This window comes from Marmota flaviventris, chromosome 1, assembly GCF_047511675.1.
Source record: "Marmota flaviventris isolate mMarFla1 chromosome 1, mMarFla1.hap1, whole genome shotgun sequence".
Taxonomy (NCBI): Eukaryota; Metazoa; Chordata; class Mammalia; order Rodentia; family Sciuridae; genus Marmota; species Marmota flaviventris.
In genome coordinates this window covers 78,514,549-78,540,642 of record NC_092498.1, presented here as the reverse complement: position 1 = coordinate 78,540,642, position 26,094 = coordinate 78,514,549, and the positions used below count along the sequence as shown (strand labels likewise).

The 26,094-nt window shown below is 34.5% G+C and overlaps 1 protein-coding gene and 1 non-coding gene across 2 annotated transcripts in view; one reads left to right on the top strand and one right to left on the bottom strand.

Moving 5' to 3' along the window:
• Hdac9 (histone deacetylase 9) overlaps positions 1-26,094 on the bottom strand; it is an 861,354-nt gene that overhangs the window by 535,939 nt on the left and 299,321 nt on the right. The window lies entirely within an intron of this gene.
• LOC114090548 (U6 spliceosomal RNA) lies at positions 20,727-20,833 on the top strand. The gene has a single exon (XR_003582377.1). It is a non-coding gene; the product is annotated as a U6 spliceosomal RNA (small nuclear RNA).

The following is a 26,094-nucleotide window of genomic DNA, read 5'->3' as shown; positions in this document are numbered from 1 at the left end:
ACATATATTTTAAAATACATATATACTGTGTTGGAAACTTAACTAATATTCATTTCCAAGGCTGTTATTACAAGAGGAAGACCTTATTTTTAGAATGGACCATAGCTAACACGTGAATATTCAAGTCTTAAAAGATTATCTATATTCAATTGTCTAATTGTACTTACTTCCTGTTTATTTAACTTTGTTTCCTTCTATGAGATATATGTGTTTGTTCATTCAAACTAACCATTTTCCAACGAGGTATTTGTGAGAGAGGTGAGGCTATCTGCCAATTGGTCTTTTTTGGTTTAATTTTCTGTCACAGAAAATACACTTACATTAAATCACTAAATAATTTTCACTGATCATTTTATCACAGTGCACAAATTAGTGCTAAAATATATCTTAACTTATCACTGTAGGATGCACAAACAAAAGCATAGAATGGAATTTTCTTCAGAAAGGAACCCAATAAGCCACTTGAGGCAAATGTAGGACCCTGCCATCCCTGGATCATCTGTGTGCACTGAGATTCTGTCTCACTTCTGTGGAAGAGGGTTTGTATCAGGACAGGGACTGCTATAAAAGATGTTTCTATCTGTGATACCTTAGTAAATCAGAGACTGCCACTGATTAGCATTAGCTCAGGAAAATAATTCAGATATTAGGAACCAATCAGCTGTCAGTGTGGGCGCCTTGGCCATCTACTGTAGCTGAATTCCCAAATACAGCCCCTTGTGAATCTAAGGTCTGAATCGAAGTCACTTTCCCTAATTTGTGGCTGAGATGAGGCTGAATGGGCCTCTGGAGATGGAGACAAACTAGAAGCTAATTAGCCAGGCACTGTCTTGACTATCAAACCACTGAAAACCCCAGAGAGAAGGGAAAAAAAAAATGCCGCTTTTCCATGACATTGCAGCATAAAGAATTACAAATAGATATTGCAAAGTAGTAGGATGGTGTAAACTCTTTCACTCTAAAGTACAAAACCTATTGCAGATGTAGTTCAGTTCAGATTACTCTGAGAACAACTGTAGTATTTCAGATAATGTTTCCATTGGAAATCCCAGGAATTCAAACAATGGTGGGCCCCTTTAATGCTGATGAAATCAATGCATGAATATAGTAAGCAAAGGTGGAGGGAGAGTGAATAAGATGCATCACCAAGACCATATGGAGTGCAGATCTCAACTTTTCAGAAAAGCAAGAACATCAATTTGGGAATAATAGTATTTGGTCATATAGATTGTTGAAAATTACCTATTTCCAATAATTTCGGTGAATCTTAAATCTACAGGAGTGGCGGGTATTGTAAGAGTAATGAGTAGAACAGAGAAAAAGTTTCAATTCTTCCCACCCACAACTAATGTAACAGTAGAAAAAGTTCAGTGTTGATAGGAGACGCATCTTGTGTATAATGTTAGTCATTAATGTTGTGATTGCTGTTCCTCTCTTTAGGTTGCTCAGACTTTGAAGAGTCCTTACACTGGGATTTGAAAATCTGTGTGAAAATTAATTTCCCTCTGTGCTTAGATAGCCCTTCTAACTGTATAAATTCTTCTCTGGGTGGAAGATGGAGGGGAAAACAACGGGAATCTTTTATAATTTGTTTTCTTGTTTCCAAAATAAAAGTCATCTGAGTTTCACCCCTAAACAGGTGAATATTGAAAGAGGTCATCAGAATGTATCATAATATGTAATCTCTGTTATGCATGAATGAAAATAAAACCTGAGATAAATCATAATACATTATTTCCAAGCAAGTGTTATACCATTTCTACATTGAAAAACTATATATTTTAAATATATAAACATCTGACTTTTATATACATAGATGTACTTATAAATATATTTATTTAAAAATGTAATAGTTTGAGTTGCCACACAGTACTAAAATATTAAAAATTCATTAAAAGAAAAGATAATCCAAAAATAGAGGGAAAGACAAATGATCAAGTAAAAGGTTACAATAAGAGTTGAGAAATGATATGGGTAAAGTAATGGAATATAGTTACAAAATAAAGGCCAGATGTCTACATAACACTGAAAGACCTTATGAAGTTGCTGTCAACTTGCCAAACTCTCTAAGAGCAGAGTGGTAAAGTTGAAACTAGAAGCCAGAACTTTTCCCTAATGCACTTAATTAATGTGGTAGATCTCATTAACTCTTTTGGGTGGGGCAGGTACCAGGGATTGAAATCAGGGTCACTCGCCCACTGAGCCACATCACCAGTCTTATTTTGTACTTTATTTAGAGACCGGGTCTCACGGAGTTGCTTAGTGCCTTGCTTTTGCTAAGGCTGGCTTTGAACTCTGGATCCTCCTGCCTCAGCTCCCCAGTCTCTGGGATTACAGGCATGTGCCACTGCACTCCAATCATTGACTCTTATTGTGGAATTGGCTTTCAGAACATTAACATGAAAGCGTGGAAGTCAAGCAATTTGACTTCTAGCTTGGAAGAAAAGTTAGCATTTTAATAGAAAATTGACAAATATAAACACTTTAATAAGAAGGAGAATCCCAGAGCTTTACGTTTTGTTGTATTTGTTTATTCTGACAAACATAGTAGCTATGCCATTTTTTAGAATCATTAGAATCTGTATGCTTCTTTTATTTTATTTGAGAAGAAAAGGAAGTATTTGTTGTAAAAAAAAAGATTTAATGTATCTGTAAGGGTAATGAAATACAAAGAGAGAAAGCAAGAATAGGTCCATAAAATAATGCCAGATATAAGAAGAAGAAATAAGAATAGGGATAAGATGAAGCCAAAAATAAGACTAAATGAGATCCTTTTATGAATGTGTGGTGTGTGTGTGTGTGTGTTTGTGTGTGTATTCATTTAAGGATGAATAGTTTTACTCTATTTAACTGCAATATAAAGAAGTAAACATAGATGGGAACCTATTTCACAGTGTCCTAATGATAAAAATAAAACAAGATAGGTACAATTATTCTTATATTAATACCATACAGGAATTTCTCCCAGGAGTCTCTATAATGATGCGATGGAATGAGTAACTTCCTTGATAACATCTCAAGTGTCAGTGCAATGATAAACTTCAGAAAATATATTTTTTAATGGAACTTCAGTATAAACTAAAGCTTTTACTCCAAAGTATCATTAAGTGAAGCCAGTTCAGAAGATAGGGGCTTTTGAACTTCTTGACTGCAACTCACAATAAGAATTAACATTTACATTGTGTATGTATGTGTACATAACCCATACATATACATATGATAGTACATACTAGGAGGAGTTTTATGAGATGAAACTTAGCTAGCTACATTTTGTGCATTCTGACATTTTCAATCCTGTTGAAAATATTCATTTTAATCCACTACACTGATTTCTCCAACTGCTAATTGGTCTTTCTGTCAGTGAGAAAACAGTAGCAATGAAGGCTAAGATCTCAAGAGCTTCCAGGATTCTATAGAGACATGAGGGGAAGAGGCAGCAGTGCTTGTGAGCATCATCTGTGCAGAGATGAAGGGGAATTTGTGCAGAGATGATGAGGAACCTGAAGAAGTAGAAATGAGATGGCTAAAGATCTTGACAGACTATAATAAGACTGACAGCCAGACAGATTTAATTTGTTGCCTTGATTTAACCAATTTTAAACATTACAAAGCCTCATATTACCTCTAGGAAGTCAAATGACAATTCACTTACAGTATTTATATCAAAGTATTCTTAGATTTTATGAGAATGAGAGAAGAGATGAACAAAGAGGCAGAGTGGGGAAAACAAACTGCACAGAATCACAGAAAGAGAGCATGAGAGAGAATATGAATATGAAAGACATTGATATTGATTTGAAAACTCCCAAATATGGCAGTCTTCCCATTTTGAATCTCTGAAATTACCAGAGGAAAAATATTTAGCATCATTCAAAACCACTGGATTCAATAAACAATGAATTATGCAGGTCAAATTAACTGCCTGTTAAGTGGAAGCTATTCAAACTCATCCAAAGTTACATATGATGCACGTCAACACAAGTACAGATACTAAGAACAAAGCTGTACCAGGACACGACATGCACACACATTATTTTGTACTGTGCAGTGCATTTGAAAGTAATTTTCACTTCACTGATTCACTAAGTGTTTACTATTATTAGGATGATGCAAGCAGAAATAACTTAAAATTATTAAATATTAAAATTTTAGCCTCATAAAATTGAAACAATTCATTTGTTTATAGAATGAAGAGAGAACATTTCCTTCCACAGGATTGACAACTGCTAAGAATTTGTTATGTATTATTGCAGAACTTTTACTGAATATCTACACACACACACACACACACACACCACATATACACATTGATACATTATATAACATGTCATATAGCATATATTATAATATATAGCACATATATTACATAGCATACAACTAGTCCTTTCACTTAGCAATATGTCCTGGACATCCTTCATGTCCAGTTATACATATCTCATTCTAACTATAGACACATCACAGTGTAACCCTTCTATAATTATTTTATGATTGAAAATAGAAAGTCTACATGCATGAATTTATACAAATGTATAAATAGTTATTTATTATATGTTGATTCTAAGAAGTCAAACTCCTGACAAAGCATAAAATTTAAACTTTTTAAATGAAAAATTAGCCCTTAAATGTTTCTAATAGCACATCATATTGCCCAGGTTCCCACACCATCACTGACACTGGGTCATACCAATCTTTTAGAAAGATCCTCAGGGTAAATAAAAATGTATCATTTTATTTGATCACTTATTCACATAAACATATGCCATGTTTATTAGCCATCTGAATTTCTTCTATGAATTTTATTTGCTTAGCCTTCGTCCACGTTTGTAGTACTTTCGTGATTTGCAGGAACCCTTCAAATATTAACATTATATTAAAAATACATATTTATATATTTATTCAGCATCATATATATATACACACACACACACATATATATTACATATATTGTATATCAGTGTACAACATGTCAAATTTGCAATCTTTTTTATGGTTTCTGAAGTGTATATTTTGATGACGGCAACTTTTTAAAAACAGATTAAAGATAGCACATAGAGACTCAAGAGGTTCTCAATGAGCTGTCCATGGTCACACACATATACACTGGTGATTCAAAGGTCTGACTTCAGTAGGCTAAAGTTCCTCTGGATACAGCTCAAAAAATTTACAGTAAACAAAGAGGTCATATGATATTTTTGGCAAACTTTCCTTGCTGTTCTTGAATATATTATATGTATATAAACACATATACATACCACACACAGATACATATACACTCTTTAAAATTTCTCCTTTTACCCTTCTACATAAAAGATTACTTTCTACAGATCATTTTAGCTTCAAATGAAGTGAAATTGAGCCTAAAATCAACTTTAATTAAAATCAGCTCAGAAAACTTGATACTATGTACTATGAGGAGATTTACAGAGTTTTAACTAGTATATAAAACCTCCAGTCCCATTGGAAGAGAGCCCTCAAAATTCCTCACTTCACAATTAGCTTTATCCTAAAGGGAATAAGTTAATAATATACGTTAGTTATATCAGTACAGTTAGATTTTTTCATCAGTAAATGATATGTAACAGGGCTTGAATTTCAGGACCAGAAAGCCAATTATTTCCACCACATTTTATCTACCCTTATCCATCTACATTTTCCTTCAAAAAATAAACAATGCTAAACCACCATGTATGTTTCATTTTAGCTACTACTAAGACATGAATGATCTAACTACAAATTATGTACTAAATAAAGCCCCATTTAACAATATTAATTTTCATTAAAACAATCTACTGAATTACAATTACCAGGTACAACCATTCATAGCAGATACTAAATGTTTTACACCCTTTCCTTTGCAAAGGAGTTAAATTAAATGCTTGTCATAAATGTGAAGCACCAAATACCCCTCATAATATTTCCATAACTTAAAATCAGTTCAAAAATTCAGACAGATGGGTTCATAAATATAAGTCTATCAGAGACTAGTGTGAAAACAAACAACCACATGTAAATTTTTTAAATGAAAAATGAATGGAATCAAGGAATCTTTCCCACATTTCTTATTATCACTCACAAGAGTTCCTAATAGAATTAAACCAACTTTCAACTGAAAGTTACACATTTTTGTTCCTTTCAGATTACCACATAAATCTTTGAATGGAGGACTGTGCAATAATTTTTACATAATCTTATTTGAACTAGAAATATCCTATTTTTAATCAAATTCTGATTGAACAACCTTTTAAGACTGCAGCAGTAATAAATTTTATGCAACTACTTTATCTCATACATCACTACAATAGCTCCAAAGAAAACATATAGGAGCCATCAGTGTAAGTATTGTACAAATATTGCTATTAGTATAGTACAAATAATATTTATTTGACTCTCGTTGTTGTAATCTATATAACAATAGACTTTGCTCCTGCCAAGAGCCCTTTATCAATGTTTCAAGCATGCAAACTGAACATTCAAATATTCAGTTAGCATTCAGGAGGTTGACAGTAGCATTATTACTGATTCCAGGTGAAGATGTGGATATGAGTGCATAGGAATGCTTCAAAAAAGGTCCAGAATCTGAGGGACTAGGGATAGCCTGAATCACCAGGCTTGTAATGAGAAATTGATATCAAATTTTGCTGAATGTTTCTCCATTGATTAATTCAGTATTTGTTGTGTGTCTGCTGTATGCAAGGTCCTCATATTAGCCTCTGAAAATCCAGATAAATAAGTTAAAATATATGTCATCAAAAGAGTTCAAAGTCGGACTAGGGATATAGCTCAGTTGGTAGAGTGCTTGCCTCACATGCACAAGGCCCTGGGTTCAATCCCCAGCACCATACACACACAAAAAAAGAGTTCAAAGTCTATCAGAATAAAACAGAGAAGTAAAGCAAAAACAGACATTGCCACATCACTCTGCTACAACCAAGGAATGGATGAGGAGGCTGACAGTGTCTACACAGAGCTAGAAGGAGATGCCTCCCAGAGAATTTACCAAACTTAATGGACTAAAAAACTGTCCAACTCAGAGCTTGAGCACCCTGGTAGGTGCTCAGTAAGCATTGTTTTTAATTTTTATTTTTTTATTGGTTCTTTTTAGTTATATATGACAAGAGAATTAATTTTGACATAATTATAAAATCATGGAATATAATTTGTTCTAATTCAGTCTCCAGTACTTCCCTTTTCCCTCCTCTCCTCCCCATCCCTGTTCCCTTCCCTCTGCTCTACTGATCTTTCTGCTATTTATGTACAGTAATTCATTTTAAATTAGACTTCTAGAACTAATAAATGAATTCAGCAAAGTAGCAGGATGCAAAATCAATACCCATAAATCAATTGCATTCCTATATTCCAATGATGAATCCGCTGAAAAAGAAATTAGGAAAACTATCCCATTCACAATAGCCTCAAAAAATTCAATCTAAAAAAAAGATATGATGGATTTCTAGAATGAAAACCATAGAACACGAAAGAAAGAAATCAAAGAAGACCTTAGAATCTGGAAAAATCCCCCATGTTTTTGGATGGGCAGAATTAATATTGTCAAAATGGCCATACTACCAAAAGTACTCTATAGATTTAATGCAATTCACATCAAAATTCCAATGACATTCTTCAAAGGAATAGAAAAGCAGTCATGTAATTCACTTGGAAAAATAAAAGACCAAGAATATCCAAAGCAATCCTTAGTGAGAAAAGCAAAGCAGAAGGCATCACAATAACAGTCCTCAAATTATACTACAGAGCTATTATAACAAAAACAGCATGGTATTGGCACCAAAACAGGCCGGAATACTAATGGAATGAAATAGAAAACACAGAGACAAACCTACATAAATACAGCTATCTCACCTTATACTAGACAAAGGTGCCAAAAACATACATTGGAGAAAAGACAGCCTTTTTAACAAATGGTGCTAGGAAAACTGGAAATCCATATGTAGTGAGAGACCCTGTCTCTCACTCTGCACAAAACTCAGAATTAGAACAGAAGCTCTGTACCTGCTAGAAGAAAATGCAGGCCCAACACTCCAACCTATTAGCTCAGGAACTGACTTCCTTAACAAGACTCCCAAAGCATAAGAAGTAAAATTAAAAATCAATAAGTGGGATGGCATTAAAAAAAAAAAAAAAGCTTCTTCCCAGCAAAGGAAACAATCAAGAGCATAAAAAGAGAGCCTACAGAATGTAAGTAAGCATTTTTTGATAGGTAGATAGATGAACGTTTAATTATCCCCTAGAGAAAGGAAAATTGATAGAGATTTTGAAAGGCATGATTAGATTATTTAGACAAATAGTGCTAAAGGCATGAACTCTTGTTTTATTCAGGACTCTTCAAAAAGTACTTGTCCATGGAGAATGTAAGAAGGAATGTGCAGGAGATGAATCCTGTGTTTGTGGTGTAGGCAATGGAGATGGTATTCTGCACACAGTTCTTTCCATACATACCAAGTTTTCAATAAATTTTGTAGAATAAATTGATTTTTCTCACAACAGATAACTTAATACAGCAGCAAGATATTGATATGTAATTCGCAGTCCTAGTCACAATTGCAGGTACCACAAGATATTGACATCAGAATATAATGCACTTGTTCATCAACACAGCAAACACTTATTACCTGTTTATTTTTTAAGGCAACATGCAGGTGTAATGGTATTATGATAATGGGACAATGATATGTACATCTGCAACACTGTAGTGCATGTCTTTAGCCCTCTGTTTTTCAAAGCCCGTTTGCAACTCTCTCTCTTGTTTTTTCCTTCAGCATTCACAGGGTGATTAGGGATATAATGCTCACGTTAAAAATCACCCCCCAAATTAAAGCATAACACCTTTTGGTTAGATATCAAAATCACTGTCACAGATAGGAAAGAAAGAAATTGAAAAATGGCAAATGCATGTTTTTACCATATTATGGGAGTTGTTTCCCCAATTCTCATGAATTTTTCAGGCTGGGACACTTGAAAATACCAAAAGAAGGGATCTAAAGAATATCATCCACTTTTGTGCCCTCATGGAAATAAAAAAGTTCTCTACATTTAATATAACATCTTTGATGATTACTGTCTCTAAGCATTATTTTTTTTCCTGTCCATCTGTAAGTTCCAGATCATCTAATTTTGTTCACAGTACTTCAAATATATAGGAGCAGTTTCTTTCATTCTTTGTCTGGATTTTTTTTTTTTTTTTTTTTATTTACCAGGGATTGAACCCAGGACTGCCTAACCAGTGAACCACATCCTCAGTCCTTTTTTTTTTTTTAATTTTGATACAGGGTCTTGCTGAGTTGTTTAGGGCCTTGCTAACTTGCTGAGGCTGGCCTTGAACTTGTGATCCTCCTCAACCTCCCAAAGAGAGAGCCACTAGAAGCAGTTTCTAAAACTAGTGAGTACATCAGAAAGCCAATTTAGCAGGTGGTGAGACAGGATGGGATGGGCTGGGATAGGCTAGGCTGGAATTGAGTAGAAAATATCAGAATGCATCTATAATACGGGTATATATGATGTTTGTATTATACAAAGAAACTTTTGTTTCAAAAATATGTATGTGAAAATAATCATAATTTATAATTGTCTCATTACTATAGATCGCAGTTCACAGTTGGAGAAACTCTAGTCTAGGAAAACAAGTTCAAGTTCTTAATTCAGACTGGGTCAGTTTCCAAGCTATGTTATTCCTGGCTTTGTGTACTTCAGTAAACTAATCTCTCAGAACCTTTAGATTGCTGATGTGAAATAAGGATGGTATTCTCTACCTTTATAAAACTGTCGTAAATTATCAATTTTTAAATTAATTAATGTATGAAATACCTATTGGAGTTCCTAACACTTAAGTGTGTATAAAAATTAATATTACTTTACATTGTAGTCCCTCAGGAAATGTTAGTGGAATATAACAAATGAATTATTTTAGCATTTCAATTAAATATTGGGAAAAAGAATACAGAAGGATCCAGTCCATTGAGAACAGTTTCAATTCTATGCCAGCTATCTGATTTAATTGGAAGTGTATCTAAATTGCAAAGGAATTCCATGATTCGGGTCAAAGAAATTATGAATTTCTGCCTCTCCAAATTTAAACTTTATGCTATGTGTTCATTCTTGAATGACTTGCAACAACATGAGGAAGTTGTATCAAAAACATTATATGAAATTTATATTCCTTTTTGTTTTTATTGCAAACATTACAGGCAGGGTAAAGACAAGTTTAAAACACACACGTGCACGTATGTTTGCACACGCGCACACACACACTCTCACACACAGAGCCAGACTTTTGCAGGCCATCTGGAATTGAGGACATTAAATAAGTCCAGCATCCATCTGGAAGTAACTTTACTACAAAACTGGTTGGATGGGTAACACTTCTATAATTGATGCCAAAGAAAAAAACAAATTCTCAAGATATAAAACTGAATGACAGAAAGTGGTGGTGGGAAGCACAAGACAAAGGAAAGAGCAAGAAAAAAAAGATTAATTTTTTATTCATTTTTTTTTTCGTTCAAGAAATACAAAGTGTTTATTAAATCCCTATTTCGTGGTATGCATTGTTCTTGCACTAGGGCGATGGCAGTTCCAAAATAAAGTCTCTGCCTCCATGAAGTCTGTGTCCTAATGAGGGGAGACACACTATAAGCAACTCATCAAACACCTTGTGGGTTCCTAACAGTGCTTTGGAGGAAGCAGGATGCAGAGAAAAGCAATGTGGAGGGGGCATGATTGCTGTTTTTACTGGGTATTCCAGGACAACCTTTCTGAGAAGGTGACAGTTGAGCACAAATCTGAAGATGGAAGATAAAGAGCCACACAGGGATCTGGAGCTGAACTGCCTGAGAGTGAGAGCTCTGAGTGCTTAAAGCAGCACCTGGGTGCGCTCAGCATGCCCAAGTCCAGCCAGGGGCCAGTGCCAAAGGACAGGGTGATGGAGAGGAGTTGCAGTGAGGGGTACCATAGTTTCTTGTGAGCCATGAAAAGCATTTTTGCTTTTACTCTGAGGAAGATGAGAGACTACTAGAAGGTTCTGAGCAGAGGAAACACCAAGATATGACTCCTAAAATCTCAAGGGGGATTTTATTCCTTGAGATTTTATTCCTGCTGGCTTTGGAATATACCAGGGCTCCAATTTCTCCACATTCTCCCCATGTGTGTCTTTTTTAAAAAATAGCTATTCTAACAGTTGTAAAGTACTATCTCATTGTGATTTTGATTAGCGTTTTCCTAGTGATTGGTGACGGTGGACACTTTTTCATACACCTTTCGTTCACTTGCATGTCTTCTTTAGATGAATGTCTTATAAAAAATCTGTTATAAGGGTAGGCTTCGTGTTAAGTGTTTGTACCACTTTTTAATTGGGCTATTCATTTTATTACTATTGAGGTGTAAGAGTACCTTATATATTCTAGTAATAAATCCCTTATCAGATATATACAGCATGCAAATATTGTCTTCCATTCTGTAAGCTGCCTTCTTACTCTGTTGATAGTTTCCTTTGCTGAGGAGAAGTTTTTCAGTTTGTTGTATGCTGTTGGTAGAAACACAAAGTGGAACAACTGCTATGGAAAGGAATCTAGAATTTCCTCAAAACATTGAAAATAAAAACACCATATGGTCCAGCAATCCCACTTCTGGGTATTTATCCAAAAGAATTGAGAATCTAAGTGTCCATCAACAGTGAATGGATTACAAAAAAAAAAAAAAAAAGGTACCTACATGCAATGGAGTATTATTCAGCCTTTAAAAATGAGAAAATCCTACCATGTGCAACAACATGACTAAAACACAAAAACAGTATGCTGAGTGAAATACCTCAGTCCCACAGAGACAAATCTCCATGATTTCACTTACATGAAGTCTCTCAACAGTCAAATAGAAACAATGAACAAAATGGTGGTTTAGGGTCTAGGAAGGTGGGGGAGTATAGGGGATTAATAATCAAATTCAGTTATACAAGAAGGATAATTTCTAGAGATTTTCTGTACAACCTTGAACCCAGAATAATGATACTATATTGGATACTTAAAAAAAATCTGTTATAAGGGTAGGCTTCGTGTTAAGTGTTTGTACCAAAATAAAACAAAATATTAGAAGAAAGGAAAAGAAAAAAGAAGGAAGGAAATGTAGCCAGTCTTGGTTGAATCAGAGGGGGGAATTTAAAGAAAAACAAAGAGATCAACTAAATTTATTACACATTGGAGACCAGGATCAGCAGAATAATAGTAGAGGTGGAGCAGACAGGACTTGAGGATAGATTCATTATGGGATGGTAGAGGTAAGAGGAGTCGAGGAAGGCTTCTTGACTTGATATAGATTATATAATATATAATAAAAGGTGAGATTCTAAAACAGATAAATGAGTAAATAAGTTGGTAAGTAAATAAATAAGCAAGCAAGGAGACATAATGTACAAATGTTTGCATTTAGAGGACTCAGAATAGATCTTCTTCTGCTAATGACTAACAATTGGCTGCCAGTTGAGGAGTGGGTGGCTAGGCAAGGTGCTCCACGAATAAGACGAGGGTACAGGTATGAATAAGCAGCCAGACTTCTTTAAGGGCTCATTTTACATGAATTCTGGAATAGGAAAACAGAACCTTCAATTTGAAATAATCATTCAGTCATTACAGGCAAGCATATTAGGATGTTGTTGTACTGCCAACAATTGGTTGTTACTCTCCAGCCAGTTAATACCAGCCAGGCAATGAAGGTAATTTATCCAAGGATCAAAGAGTTGAGCTCCTACCGAGAAGCAAGTGCATGCTTTGCCAATATTTCATCATTCGGAGGTACTTTCCTTCTTTTCCTAATATGAAAGCTATAAAAGGGGAGAAAAACAGCCGCTGAAAGTGCTATTGTTAAGACCAAAAACTAATTAGTCATTGCTTCTCAAAGTGTTATGTGAAATGTCTCCAGAAATAATGGTCTGCTTTCTCAGATTTTATAGGTTTGCTGAGTCTAGTGTTCTCTGGAATTTCCTGTTTCCCTTGCTAGGGAAGACTGAGTAAACTTTACAAGTCATCTTGAATAACACAAACCTTTCAATAAAGGCGATCATTTGTGGATTCATAAAGTATACAACTAGACTTGAAATAAGGATGAGAGTGGTAAATAAAAGTGATTTTGAGATTGTGTATGTGAGTCTGACTAAATTGTTGATAATTATACGCCTGAAGTAGTCATTCTCTTTGAAGATGCTGATTGAAAATTTCACATTTCCTCTCAGTGTATTAATATTTCAGATAAGTTATGGCTTATTAATATTTGTAAATAATATGAGCCAACTCAATTGCAAATCATATAAATACTCCTGGATAAAAGCTGCTACTTAATATTAGGTACCCTTGTCATTGTACTTTACTACATTAAGTATTTCTTACTAAGATTTAAAAATGTATTAGTTTTTGTGGAAATACTGCCAATTTATGGAAACTCACTTGGTAAATTGGTTCTTAAAGGGAGAAAAAGAATGAAAAATTATTTTCATAGAATATTCGCCTTCAGAAGTTCCCATGAACAAAAGATAATAAATATAAGCCACTGAGATTTTTCTTGTAAAGCTCTTGATATCTGTTGTATACCCATCGATTCCCTGGAATTACTCCACCTGATTTTGTTGTATGTGCCTTGTAATTATGCCTGATTTATTCTGAAGACACACTGAACCAAATATCAGATGCAAATAATGAGTCTGATTTTCTGCAGTTGTGTATCCACACACTGTTGTGCTAATATATGGATGGAGTCTATTCCCCATTCAGTGTCAGCAACTACTCAGTCATGTCCAAATGAAAACAAATCTTTCTTCTGTTGTATCCTCCCAATGTTGAGAATATATGCTGGCTTGATAGAAGTTAAGTTGGGCTTGAATTTATCACAAGGGATATAATAACTGAAATATATGAAAGATCTCTTAAAAGACATGATGATCTCATCTACCTGCACAGATTCCCAAAGATGGTGTTAAAGGGACTCAAAATTAATTTGAAAAAGAGCCTAAACCTTGGTGGAGCTAACAGGGAGAAATTTCCTCTCAATATATTCTAAAAATGTAATGTACAATGAGTTTTTCAATGTTAACTCCCCAGAAACACAACCCACATGGCACTCTCTGCTTCCTGCCAAAGCACTGATAATTTAGTGTTAACTGGAGAAGGAAGATCCTCCTCTGGAGCTACGTGTAAGACTCTGTTAAATGTTAAAATATGCCAGTGACTTCATACACTCTAATATTTTGAAAGCCCAAAATTCAAATTAGTTGACAAGCCTCATCAGAGGAAAATCAGAAAGTAGCTCTCTCCCTAACACGTGTCACCTGCCCACTCAGTTATGAATGGGGAAACATGTCATGCCACCCTTGGTGCTGCATTTTTCTATTTCATGGTAACATGAGTACTTGCTGGTTAATCTTAGCTCTTATCTGACTTTCAAAATAGAGTCACTATAATACATCTCAGATGCAAACTAGCATTTTCCAACTATTTTTATATCTGTTTGAACAAAATTATCTACAACAAAATTGCTAGTAATAATTTTGCATTTTTTCGAAAACTTTTAACTTAACTTACTTGGATGTAAACATGTAAGCTATCTACAAATTTCTGTCCAATTGATTTTGGTAAAAGCCAAGGTTCAACATTATGAAGGCTATTTCATCATGAGAAAAAGAAGTAGTCTACTATACCTGGAGATTGAATTCAAAAATCAAGTATTTCCATAAACATCTCTTAGGTAAACCACAAATATCTTTGCTAAAAATACACGTTCTAACATGGTAATTTAAATACATAATAATAGAACAGTCTAAACAAGATAATCATGAAATATAATTATATTGCTATTGTTTCATTTAAATATTAAATGCTAATGGAGGGGGAAATATCTCATGAGATTTTTTGATGATCATATTATAAAAGTCACATGATAATGTCATATTCATAAAGGCAAAATTTCTTAGCTTATAAGAAATGCTGTCATTATAAAGAAGTAGAAAAAAAAAAGAATTCTGAAAAGTGAAAACTTCATGCAAACACTAGGCACCAGTGAACCTAAAACCTCTAGAATTTATATCAAACTTTGATTTTGTTCTCCAAGTATTTAGATAAGAAAATAATATTATTATTGCTCTTGCTAATATAAGATCTCATTACAATAACTAAATCCAAAATTGAAGAAGGCTATATATCCCTAAACTATTTTAAAACAATTTTACATAAGAAACTTAATTACTATGTTGAAGGAATGTAGGGGAAGAAAAACCTACTATGTTCCAATAAAATACACCAGAAATTATATTATGTGATATATATAAGAATTTTACTTAACTTCATACTAATCCGATGAATAAAATATAATTATTCTCATTATACAAATGAGGAGAATGAGGCCTGAATAATTTCAGTAACTTACCCAAATGTCCACATTCAAAAGAGGGTAGATTTGTATTCGAACTCAAATCCATCTGTCTTCAGATTCTTTTCAACAAAGCATGGTATAGAGAATACTTTCAAAATAAATCAGTTGAGTGTGAATCAATTAAAGGTGAACATATAAAAACTGTCGGACTTGTAGAACAAGGGAAGCTCTTTATTATTAGATCAAAAATCAAAAATAAATAACATGGAGCTGGTATGGTGACACATGTCTGTAATTCCAGCAATTGGGTGGGCTGAGGCAGGAGGATCACAAGTTCATGGTCAGCCTCAGCAATTTAGTGAGATCTTGTCTCAAAAAACAAAAACAAAAACAAACAAACAAACAAACAAAAAAAAACTTTAAAAGGGTTGGGGATGTAGCTCAGTGCCCCTGGATTCAATTCCCAGAATGAAAAATATAAGAAGAATAACAATAACAATAAAAACATGAAGTGTCACAACTCCAAATCAAGGAAACATGAGCTCATATTGAGAAAGAATGAATTCAAAATTATGCACAATATTTATAGGCTATACATATCAAAAGGACCTTTATAATTAAGAAACTGAGCTTTCTTATTATATTCAATGTTATATTTGTAAGAGGAGTGCTCTAGTCTCCAATATAGCACCCAACAATTCCTTCCCTCCATGTAAATGAACACAATTCCTCCCAACAAAATTTGGAGACCATTCTCCTTCCCTCTGAATCTGGGCTGACCGTGTGACTTGCTTTGCACCATACAATGTCATGTAAGTTGTACTGTTCACTCCAAGTCAAACTTTTAAACAGATCTAGCCTTCTTCTTTCACTACCTCAAGAGTTATTCTCCTTGTATGAAGCTTGTGATTATGAATGACAGAAGGCCTTGTGGAGAATGGCCCTGAGGAACTAAAAGCCACCTTGGACTTGCAATCTTCCTTCTCAGCTAAGAGCAGACACAAACCATTCTGCCAAGTGCTCTCCAAAATGCAAAACCATGAGCAAATAATTTAAGTCACTCCATACCCACTCTTAGGAAATGAAAGTGGTAAATTAGCTCTTTTCATTTAAGGCATTGCTAGCACCCTCTAACATTTTCTAAACGTATAAATGAATACTTCTATGGTACAAATAAAGCACCACCAATACACACGAAAAGTGAAAAAATCAAGAATCATTTTTTGAAATATTTTTTCTGTGAAAGCAGTTAAGTTTTAAACATCCATCAAAATAACCAATGTAGTTTTTGAAATTAAAGCAAAAAAAAAAAATCTGTTCTGAATAAACGACACTGTTCCAGGTAATTGGATTGTAAAAACAAAAACAAGTATTAATACAATCTGCTAGTTTAAACCTGTTATATGTTTAGTAAAGTGCATCTCAATTACCCAATAGCAGTCTGCTATAAAGTGACTTTTGATAGAAAACTGATGTATTTGTAGGTATTAATTCCATAGAACTCTTTGCATAACACTTTGGGGGCATATGCAGGACTATGAGATTTTTTTAAAGTTTTAAGACTTAGGTGTAGAGAAGCAGCAAAATTATTAACATAAGATAGGAAATGAGTCTAGACGGGGAAAAAAATAACATTCAGACCAACCAATTCTAAGATCAGTGATGTGTGTGTGTGTGTGTGTGTGTGTGTGCGCACTTGCGCGGGCGCACAAGCTAATGACAGGTTTGGCTGTGGCCTGCTGCTACTTTTTTCTCTCTTCAATCCCAAACCCCACAGTGATTCCTTCCTTTCCCATGACCTATTGCCAGACTTCTGCTTTCTTTCCCCACAGGCCTGCCTTCCTCGTCTTTGAAGATTCTGTTTTATAAAACCAGTGCCTCTTGCTCGCCTATCAGAGTGCTCTTCTGAGACCACCGCTAGCAGCCCACTGAAGGAAAGTGAGCCATGGAGTAGATTCAGATTTTCCTCCTGTGTATATGTTTATACTCTATTTATAATTTGCCTCTGCATTCTCTACCCAGCCTGTCTCGCCTGACAATATAAAATCTCTTATTGCTATTGCTTGGCTGATTATTAGTTGCCAATGATTCTCCTTTCAAGTCCTTTCTGCCTAATGATTACTTCTCTGTGTTTTCTTTACTAAAATGGTACAGGTATGAAAAAAAAAGCCACGAGACAGTGGGAAATTGAGAAGAATGGGAGGAGTTGATAGCATTTTTTCCTCACCATTTTATTGTCCACTAGAAGATCAATGCTACAAAATAAAGTCTTTAGTGTACTTGGAGAAAGAATAAACTAGAACTAAGGCATTAACTTCCAGAAGTAACATGTGTCCTGTTCTGATCATCTGAGAAAATAAGTGGTATGAAAAATGATAAGATTCACCTTTAGATATAGTGAGAAAATGCAAGGATCTGCAGTATCTCCTAAAAATAGATTCCAACAGAGAATGACATAATGTCAATAACAGAGAAATAGGATCAAGGGATTAAAGATACACCCAGATCAAGAGCCACCACCACCAATCCTTGTTGGGGTTGGTCCAGGGCTCAACCACCATGAACAATAACAAGCAGCCTTTCAAGATTTAGTGCTGTCCTTACAAGAGACTGTTTTCACTCAAGGTCCTCATTAATCTTGTGCATTCACCCTGAGTCGAATCACGTGGCGAGCTAAGGTTAAGAGTCTGTTCTTGGGGAGCTAACTGCTTACTTGTGAGGTAAACTCACTCATCCGTGACACTGAGCTACCAAGAGGGCAGTGAAAGAAATAATTTAGGAAATTATGTCCTGGAAGTTTCCCTTTATGAACATGGGAATCTGTCTCCCAGCTTCAAAGTTACTACATTTGGGAAACAGTTCTCTATCTTTCCAGACATAAAAAGAATTGCATGTCTTCCTTCCTTCCTTCTTTCCTTCCTTCCTTCTTTCCTTCCTTCCTTCCTTCCTTCCTTCCTCCCTCCCTCCCTCCCTCCCCTCCCTCTTTTGTTTTTTAGAGACAATATATTTGCACATTTTTTTAAAAAGTAAGTTTTGAGATGAAAGATATTTAGGAGATTGTTTTGAAATTTACCTATTTGTTAAGTAACTACTTTTAAATGAAATCATTTTGTAAAATTATTCTAAATATGAAATTTCTTGAAGACATTACAGAATCAGTTAGCTAAAGACAATATTTGCATAGTTGCTGAACAGTGTAATTCTCATTAAGGATGTGAAGGGTAAGGGAGGGTCTGAACAGTAAAAGTGCAAGCAAATCAAGGGGCAAGTTCAGAACAGAACTACAGAAATGTGTATCCAGGTCTGCATCATAGCTATGTCTTTGCACTAGCTGTTACCTCCGTCTGAAATATCCACGCATAAGATTTTCCCCTGGCGGCCTGCGTCTCATGTGGGAATGAGCTTCTATGTCACCTCACTGGTGGGGCCACTCTTGACCACACCATGTACAGCCAGCTTCCAGCACACTTCATTGTTTCCCTGTTTTACTTTCTTTTGAGCTGTATCACTACCTGGTATGTTCTTGTCCATTTTATTCACCTTTTACACAAAAAGCCCCCCAATTAAAACACAAGCTCCAAAAGAGCAAGAATCTTCCTTTTTTTTCTTTTCACCCAAGTCCCCATGATCATCCCAGGATCCACATGACTGTCTGGAAGAGATTAGCTATAATATCAATTTGTAGAATCAGTGAAAAAAGCAAATAAATAAGTGAGTGCTTTCAGCAGAACTTACTTACCCTGCAGCATGAATTTTATGAGTTATTGGTATGAACAAGCTTTATCAAACAGACACTGAAATGTCACCAATACAAGGCTGTAACAGAAACTATAAAGAGAACAGGTACCCTATTTATTGTTGGATTATTACACCAGAATCTACACTTCAAACCCAGTGTGACTTACTAGGTTTTACTGTTACAGATGAGGTGAGCACACTAAACTTTGATATTGTTGGCACCACCAATCACAAAAGGTAACGAGAGAAGTCAGCGATTTCTGCAAAGAAAATAACAGCAGGAAGTACACCTATTCTTGGGCTTGAAATTCAGACTTCATGTCAACAGTCTAGAAAGATAAATAAATCATCCTGGGTAATCAGATAGTGTGCTTGTCCCAAGTGCAGGAAAACTACATTTAGGAAGAGAATGTTTGTTCCTGCCCAGCCTTCCAAACAACTCCAGCAATTTATCTAATCTCAGTGGTTTATGAGTTTTGTTTATCTCATCTAGGTCCATTCCTCAGTCTCAAAACATTTCTGTAGAACAGCAGAGCTTTTTGGTTTTACAAAATGGGACTGTTCTCACAGTGTCTGTGCCTGAGGCTGTAATCTGCAGGTGCTGGCCTCCAAGATTCATGGGCAGCCATCGCTAGAAAGCTGCGTCCTTCCCAAAGTGCAGGAAATAGGCTGTGACAACTTTTCACAGTCATGGTGTATGCTTGTAATTTTTAATGAACCTACCCACTGACATATCCTTGCAGCTATTTGCACAAAGAAACCAGAACAGTTTTATAAAAATGGTAATATTTTTAGGAGATTTAATGAAAGAAAAGATTTATTTAAAAAAAAATAGGTCACATTTCTTGTGGAATGTCTGTTTCCTTTGGTTTCCAACTCTTCAAAGGTCTAAAAGGCTTATTTCAACAAGAGTGTAATTTATCATTCTCCTTTTTAAATAAAAGCTCTGAATAATAACAGAAGCGATAAATAGTGCATAGAATAGAGTCATTTCTCTGCTTTGGAGATTCTGAATTGTGTCTGCAGAGGAACAGTGCCACTATTAGAAAAAAAAAATTAAAATCTCATCCTCTCACTTGGAGGCAGCGAAGCACAGTCTTTGACACCCTGGGGTCTCATCTAGAGCTTCACCTTCACTGTGACACCTGCAGTTATTGAACTCTTTAAGACTCAATTTCTTCATTTAAAAAAATAAGAATAATAATGGGCTTTGAACACTGTTGTAAAAAATAAAAGATATACTTCTTTGTACATCAATTATTAACCCATTCATTATCATCATAAGGCAATTTTCTCACTGGCCATATACTCATAACAAAGAGGGCAAGGACCAAGTTAATTCCTGTTTTCTTGTCATACAGAAACAATATTAGGAACTTATCAAATTTTTTTAAAAAAATCCACCTCCCAATACTGCTTTGAAGTATTGGAGCAAGGGTTCAGTTGCATATCTATTATGGAGAAAAGGAAGAAACTGGCCATTCAGACGTGTCCATTGTCCATGTTGTATGAGTTGTATAGGTCAGAATACACTATCCCCTAAATAAAGATACTCAGAAAGAGAAACATTTTCTGTTTTCCTAAATAAAATCTATTGTTAATCAATCTCTGAATAAAAAGTAGGTAAAGATGTGCTCACTTCAGCAGCACATATTCTAAAATTGGAATGATACAGAGAAGATTAGCATGGCCCCTATGCAAGGATGACATGTAAATTCGTGAAGCATTCCATATTTAAAAAAAAAAAAAAAAACATATGTAAGGCTAAAAGTACCTGTGATTAGCCAATTGTCTCCAAACTACTGAAGAACAGAACACTAAAACAAAAATTTTAGAGGAAATCAACACAACATGAACCATCCTCCTGTACTTTTGTCAGGTAATGACTTTTTTAAAAGAATCTGTTTAGTTGTAGATGGACACAATACCTTTATTTTGCTTATTTGTTTTTATGTGGTGCTGAGGATAGAACCCAGTGCCTCTCAGGTGCTAGGCAAATGTTCTACCACTGAGCCACAGGTTTGTCAGGTAATGACTTTTAAAACAAAATCGAAACCTTACCATCCTTCAACCATCATAATAAATTGATAAAGCATGAAACTCCATCACTAATAATTATGAAGGACAAAGGCATAAAATAAAGAAAGTCTTACAAACGGCATGAATTCAGTTTTGTGTACATTCCTTAAAGATAATTACTCATACAGAGACACAACTTTGGGAATCACCTAATTATAATCTATTGCATTGCCTATGAATATTTCATTTCACTAACTCATTGAAGAAAAACTTAAATGCATGTGTGTCCACAGTTTTTGTTGTTGTTGTTTGTATGCTTTTCCTATTTTTAAAAATGAGTAAGTTTTTATTTTCTGAAAAGAAAAAAATTAAGTATTAAGATGTATTCAATAGTGAAAGTACTTCCACCTATTCTGAATTTTACTCTCTGAGGATGGCACTTCAGGATGCAGTCTCAAAGTCTTCCCACTTCCACTCTGTACCAAATATCAAGGAACTCCAGCTTTCGATCTATTTGAAGTAACAAGAACTGAATTTGCCTTTCTGACTGAAACAACTGGAACTGAAACAAACAGGGCAAAGCCAAAACAATGGTTTTCAAGATTCCGGACTTGAGAAAATAAAGGCTAATAATCCTGAGAAATGGAGAGCAAAGGAGATAAGGCCCACAATTGTCCAAAGTTGTTGCACTTCTGGGGTAGCATAGGGAGGTGAAGCCCAGGAGGAGCCTGATGGACTCCCACAATGGAGAAGAGAGAGCTAGGATGCCAAGGAGAATGAAACAGAGTGTTCTTCACAGACTACCAGAGAGAAGAGGGCAGAGGGCAGACTTTGAAAATCTGCAGGGGGTTTCCATTAACTATTTGGCAGCATAGAAATTAACATGTACAAGTAAGGGAACTAAGGCCAGGAAAGAAACACCCCACAGACATGATAGTAATAGTGATGAGCAGTCACCAGAAGAGCATTTATTCCTACCAGCCTGACTACAAAAGTTTATAAAATTAAATGCATTCATTGGGGTATCCAGAAGGGTGTTGTCTCAGTGTTGGGAAGTAAGTAGTCCAAAGTTAAATACTTCTCTAGTCCTAATAATAACAAATCTTAAAAGCAACACCCAAGAAGACAAACACTTTCACCAATAACTTAATTGCACTGAGAAAAAAGCAGGACTTACAGTAGCACATAAGTATCTAGCAACCAACAAGTTAAAATTCACAATGACTAATTTTCAATTAAAAAAATTATCTGGCATTCAAAGAATATGACCAAAGTGAGGAGAAAAAGCAGTCAGCCTAAAATGAACTAGCACTGAAACAGATGCTAAAATGAGCAGGCAAGAACATTAAGACAGTCATTAAAAACGTAATCATTTGTTTAAAAGGTAAGTGGAAATATCAAAGATACAAAAACAATAGAAATTGGGCTCTAGAAGTGAAAACTACATTGTGTAAGATAAAACATGCATGGGATGAGCTAAAATAACAGAGAAGGCAATGCCAAAGAAACTTGAAGACATAGAGAAAGAAATTACTCAAAAGATAATACAGAGGGAAATGGTATGAACACTGGGATAATGGGAGGAGAGAAGAAAAATTTAAAGGAAATTAATTCCATGATATATATAAATTCACAGGTCCAAGATTCACTGGGAAGTGAACCTCAAGCATAGAAAACATAAAACTATATCAAAACATATCATAATCAAATTGTTCAAAATATATAATAAAGAGAAAATACTTAAATTTGGAGTAAAAAAACAAATAATATACAGAATAACAACTAAGAGTGACAGCAAATATGCCATAAGAAACAATATGGGCAAAAAAATAGAGAATAAACTTATTTAAAGTGTTGGAAAGTTATTTTTTTAAAAAACCACAAAGGTAACATCATTACAGATTCTTTAAGTATTACAAGGATAATAAACACAATATGATCAGCCTTTTCAAATTACTTGAACAACATAAAGGAAATGGACAAGTTCCTTGAAAAACACTATCAATTTCACTGGAGAAAAAAATAAATAACCTGAATATCCCTGTATCTATTATAGACATTGAATATTTGTTTTAAAACCTTCCCACAAAAGAAAACTAAAATGCTTCACTTAATTATTCTATCAAACATTTTAAACACCAAATATCAATACTACATAGCTCTTCTAGGAAAACAAAGAATATATAATATTATCCTATATGGCATTACTCTGATACCACATCCTGTCTAGGATGCAACAAGAAAACTACAGAGTAATATCTCTTGTAACATGGATATGAAAGGTCTAAATAAAAATTAAGCAAATCAAATACAAAAGTAAGTAAAAAGCTAATACATCATGTCTAAGTGGGGTTTATCCCCAGAATTCTTAAGTGGTTTGAAAATTTGAAAAGCAATCAATGCGATTCTCCATATTAACAAACTAAACAAAAAAGTCAAGAACTTATTAAAGATGTAACAATAGTTTTCCACATTTGAAATCCATAAAACACTTGAAATCCATAAAATATATGTAGATTCTTTGAGTTACTCCAGAATTAAAACTTTATATGATCTTTAAAAGGAATATGTTTGCAAAACTTAAAGTGAACTTAGGTGCTAGGAAAGTTTGATACTACATAATAACTTTCTTGTATTTTGTTTCCAGACATTTCTCAACACACACACACACACACACACACACACACACACACACACACACACACTGTTTAGAAAGAGAAGATGAGCAAAGCCTGGAATCAGCATTTTTGTGAAAGTAAATTCTCCCTCTTATCGCTATTATGAAAATGAAATAAACCCTCAAAGACAAATATGGTAGAGTGTAGCTCAGTATGAAAACCTGAAGTGCTTTACTAATCCTTCATCCAACTGTTGGGAGCTAGGTGCCTCATTTTGCTACTAAGCTGAGTTTTAAGGGCACTGCTAACAGGGTATGGAGCCCGAGATTCATGGGGGCTGCTGAAATAAAAGGGGAACAGTGCAGAGGCAGTGGTTACTCATTGGCCAGTGTGGAAATATTTCAATATTTTTAAATATATTTTTTAAAAACTGATACAATTAGATATGAACTGGCTAACTATTGGCCCATGGACATTGTGGTTTAAATAGAAAACATGTACACTTCAAGCAAATGAGAACTATACCTCAGTCTAGCAGTATCATGTTCTAAGAAATAACTCCTTTAGAAACTCAGAAGAGCAATGTAGCAAGAGTCAGGAGATTAAGTTTTTGACCAATTAGCAGCTGTGTAAACTCTGTCAAGCTGCTTCAAGCCTCTAAGTATCACTTTTCTTATATGTAAAAGGAGGGGGAAAATAGGGGAACCACAGGGAAGAAGGATGAGAACCAACAAGGTAAGGAGGAAAGGAAGAAGCAGATCACAGAATAAAGATGCAAGGTGATTCTAGGGAAAATACAGAATTAGGACCAAATGTAAGGCATTTTGCATGAAAGTATTCTCTACATTAAGGATGAGGAGAGAAATAAGTTGAGATAAAAGAAACTATCCAAGTCAACGATCCTCTGCTTCTCCAATAAATATGAACTCAGCCAGGATGGTCTCCAAAAATAACACATAGCCTTTCCTCTTGATTGAAGTTATATTTTTTTCTCAATCTCTTCCAAGTTTCTTACAATGTTCTTCTTTATGTAGGAGTGACTGTTGATATCCTAATAGTCTGCCTACATAATGTGCTTATTCACTAAAGAACAGACAACTAATGAAAATAGCAAATGCAAAAACCTATGTATCTCAGGATCATTCCTTTACCTGTAATTTATTTGTCATAAATAGCTAAAAGGCATTTTATGTAACATATATAATTAAAGACACATTACTGAATAATTTAAAATATGAATAAAATATAGAGTGAAAGGTATGTCCTTGTAATTAAACTGAAATAACTTGTTTCCCTCAGCTGAACATGAAATTTAGTTTTCTCTTGGCCATGGCAAAAAAAAAAAAAAAAAACTATAAGCAAGGAAGGAAGAGGACATATCTTCTATTAAAAACATAAATGTGCTTCTTTTTTACTTTTGTCCTTTAATGGACATTATGTAATATAAGGGTCAAATTCTTCAATACATTGCTAAATACTTGAAGTAAAATAGTTTGGTAACAAAAGAAATCTGAAAGCCCTGCTTTGATCAAATACTTTTCAAATTTTCATGTAAATGCATTTGTAAAGTAAATGTCAATTAACCGTGTCTTTTAAATGTTTAAGTATTTTAATATCTTAGTAGCTGCACTCTAGTTACAGTACCTCAGTTTTAAAACATCATTCATTTCCTTGTAATTTCTTCCCTCTGGCCTTCCAATTTCCTTTTAAGCTGAAGGTTCTCATGTGTGGTCTTGGTCTGAAGTGAGTTTATGAGACTTTCACTTAGATTTCTTTTTATAATAAGCTTAGATGATATTAAAGAAGTATCAAATATTAAAGTACGTTTAGCTTGACACACACATGAATAGCACCTACCACAGAGTTAATCACTATTAACTAATAACACAAATGATAAATACCTTCATGATAAATATGCAGCATAAAAAATCAACCTTAGTTCTGCACTGATGTATGAGGTGCCATTTTACTCACCTATTTGTGTAAGTATTCAGGCTAGTGATTACCCAGACTCTTCACTATTTCTTCCTCTACGTACATGTTTATTTCAAAGATGTTGCCCAGCAAGCACATTTTTAAAGAATATGGCTACTTATGCTTTATAAACAAAGACACATCTCATAAATGGAAAAGACAATATTTTCAAGCTATTAATGTAGTTATATAGACTGAAAAATTCAAGTTTACGTCTTATTAGCCCTACATGGAAGAAAGCTATTAGCATTAGAACTTTTGAATTATCAAGAAGAACACAGATTTTTAACTTGGTGAATCCTTAGGAATTCAGAGATGGACTCATTTATCTGAAACCAAAAATTCTGCTCCTTTTTTCTTAGAGTTTTTTAAATGAAACTAGAGAATT